Here is a 3,543-nt window from a genome sequence, read left to right as displayed (position 1 = left end):
ACCAGAGAGATTTTCCAGAGATTTTCCAATGCCTCGCAAAGAAGGGCACCTATTGGTAGATGGTTAAAAATAAATAAGACATTGAATATCAATTTGAGCTTGGTGAAGTTATTAATTACACTTTGGATGGTGTATGAGATGGATGGAGATGAATCCAAATGGCGTAGCAGTCAGACGTCTTTGTCCTTGTCTTGTCTCGTCCCATGTGTATATACCCTTTTCTTTGCGTTCTTTTTAATATTTGTCCTAAACCTCAACTTCAAAATACTCTCCTGCAACCCGCCTCACCCAATGTGGTGTTTATTTTTATTTTGGATTTTCTTTTCTTTTTTTCCCTAAAGTATTTCTGTTTACCTACAAACTGGAATACCTCAACTGAAGCTAGCTAGCTAACTAGCTATCAGTCAGCTAACCACTGCTAGCGGTCGTCAGCTAACCTTTGGCTCGGAAAGCTCTCGCCAATTTGTACAACGCCTTTCAAACCAGAGCATACCGGACCTATTTTTCTCTCCATATCCCCGAATTCCTACCACAAACTCTGAACCTTTTCATCTGGATCATCACAGCTAGCTAACCACAACCCGGATGAACTACTCCCGGCTAACGTTTCTGTCCCGGAGCTAGCACCAACTAGCCTGGGGCTAGCCCATGCTAGAACCATCTCCCGGCTCACTCCTGGGCTACAATATCCGGACCCCTTCTATTGCCGGTTCGGGGCACGGAACCCCGCCGATCCTCTACGACTGGAATACCGACAACATCTACCCGAGGATTCCAACAGGCCCCTCAGGCGCGACGCCCGCTGAAGGCCCATTCTGCTAACCTGCTAGGCCTGCTAGCTACCTAGAGCTACTTGGAACCCTACTAATTCCACGACTGGTCTATCGACGTCACCGCACGAGGAGGCAAAAACAAACTTACCCCCATCGCGACGTCCCCCAAAGACTAAATTGCTAGCCCCGGGTCTACTAACTGCTAGCTCACCTGCCCCGGTCTGCTAACTGCTAGCCCCTGCTAACTACTTGCTTGCTAACCCGGTCTGCTAACTGCTAGCTTGTTTATCCCCGGCCTACTAACTGTTAGCGAGTTAGCATCTGCCTGCTAACTGTCTGAATCACCATGTTCCCAGTCAGCCCAACCACTCACTGGACCCATATGTTCACTTGGCTAAGCATGCCTCTCTCTAATATCAATATGCCTTGTCCATTACTGTCCTAGTTAGTGATTAATGTCTTATTTCACTGTAGAGCCTCTAGCCCTGCTCAATATGCCTTAACCAACCATGTTGTTCCACCACCTACATATGCGATGACATCACCTGGTTTAAAGTCTCTAGAGACTATATCTCTCTCTTCATTACTAAATGCCTAGGTTTACCTCCAATGTACTCACATCCTACCTTACCTTTGTCTGTACACTATGCCTTGAATCTATGCTATCGTGCCCAGAAACCTGCTCCTTTTACTCTCTGTTCCGAACGTGCTAGATGGCCAGTTCGTATAGTATTTAGCTATACCCTTATCCTACTCTTCCTCTGTTCCTCTGGTGATGTAGAGTGTAACCCAGGCCTTGTAGTCCACAGCATCACTCCCATTCCCCAGGTGCTCTCATTTGTTGACTTCTGTAACCGTAAAAGCCTTGGTTTCATGCATGTTAACATTAGAAGCCTACTCCCTAAGTTTGTTTTACTCACTGCTTTAGCACACTCTGCCAACCCAGATGTCTTAGCCGTGTCTGAATCCTGGCTTAGGAAAACCACCAAAAACCTTAATCTCCATCGCTAATTATAACATTTTCCGTCAAGATAGAACTGTCAAAGGGGGCTGTGTTGCAATCTACTGCGAAGATAGCCTGCAGAATTCTGTATTACTATCCAAGTCTGTACCCAAACAATTCAAGCTTCTACTTCTAAAAATGCACCTTTCCAGAAACAAGTCTCTCACTGTTGCCGCTTGCTATAGACCTCCCTCTGTCCCCAGCTGTGCCCTCAATACCATATGTGAATTGATTGCCCCCCCCCATCTATCTTCTGAGCTTGTGCTACTAGGTGACCTAAACTGGGACATGCTTAACACCCCGGCTATCCTAAAATCCAAGCTTGATGCACTCAATCTCACAGAAATTATCAATGAACCTACTAGGTACAACTCCAAATCCGTAAACACAGGCACCGTCATAGATGTCATCCTAACTAACCCACCCTTCAAATACACCTCTGCTGTTTTCAATCAAGATCTCAGCAATCACTGCCTCATTGCCTGCATCCATAATGGATCAGCGTTCAAACGGCCTCCACTCATCACTGTCAAACGCACCCTAAAACACTTCTGCGAGCAGGCCTTTCTAATTGACTTGGCCGGGGTATCCTGGAATGACATTGACCTCATCCCGTCAGTAGATGATGCCTGGCTATTCTTTAAAAGTGCCTTCCTCACCATCTTAAATAAGCATGCTCCATACAAAAAAATTTGAACTAGGAATATATATATAGTCCTTGGTTCACTCCAGACCTGTCTGCCCTTGACCAGCACAAAAACATCCTGTGGCATTCTGCATTAGCATCGAATAGCCCCCGTGATATGCAACTTTTCAGGGAAGTTAGGAACAAATATACACAGGCAGTTAGGAAAGCTAAGGCTAGCTTTTTCAAACAGAAATGTGCATCCTGCAGTACAAACTCAAAACTGTTCTGGGACACTGTAAAGTCCATGGAGAATAAGAGCATCTCCTCCCAGCTGCCCACTGCTCTGAGGCTAGGAAACACTGTCACCACCTCCTGGCTACCCCGCAACCCGCCAAAGCCTCCCCCATTTCTCCTTCACCCAAATCCAGATAGATGATGTTCTGAAAGAGCTGCAAAATCTGGAAACCTACAAATCAGCTGGGCTAGACAATCTGGACCCTCTCTTTCTAAAATTTTCAGCCAAAATTGTTGCAACCTCTATTACTAGCCTGTTCAACCTCTCTTTTGTATCGTCTGAGATTCCCAAAGATTGGAAAGCTGCCGCGGACATCCCCCTCTTCAAAGGGGGTGACACTCTAGACCCAAACTGCTACAGACCTATATCTATCCTACCCTGTCTTTCTAAGTTCCTCAAAAGCCAAGTTTACAAACAGATTACCGACCATTTCGAATCTTACCGTACCTTCTCCGCTATGCAATCTGGTTTCAGAGCTGGTCATGGGTGCACCTCAGCCACGCTCAAGGTCCTCAACGACATCATAACCGCCATCGATAAAAGACATTACAGTGCAGCCGTATTCATCGACCTGGCTAAGGCTTTCGACTCTGTCAATCACCACATTCTTATTGGCAGACTCGACAGCCTTGGTTTCTCAAATGATTGCCTCGCCTGGTTTACCAACTATTTCTCAGAAGGAGTTCAGTGTGTCAAATCGGAGGGCCTGTTGTCCGGACCTCTGGCAGTCTCTATGGGGGTGCCACAGGGTTCAATTCTCGGGCCGACTCTTTTCTCTGAATACATCAATTCTGTCGCTCTTGCTGCTGGTGATTCTCTGATCCACCTCTACGCAGACGACACC

This window comes from Oncorhynchus tshawytscha, linkage group LG30, assembly GCF_018296145.1.
Source record: "Oncorhynchus tshawytscha isolate Ot180627B linkage group LG30, Otsh_v2.0, whole genome shotgun sequence".
Taxonomy (NCBI): Eukaryota; Metazoa; Chordata; class Actinopteri; order Salmoniformes; family Salmonidae; genus Oncorhynchus; species Oncorhynchus tshawytscha.
The sequence above is the reverse complement of the archived record's forward strand: the minus strand, read 5'-3'. Positions refer to the sequence as shown.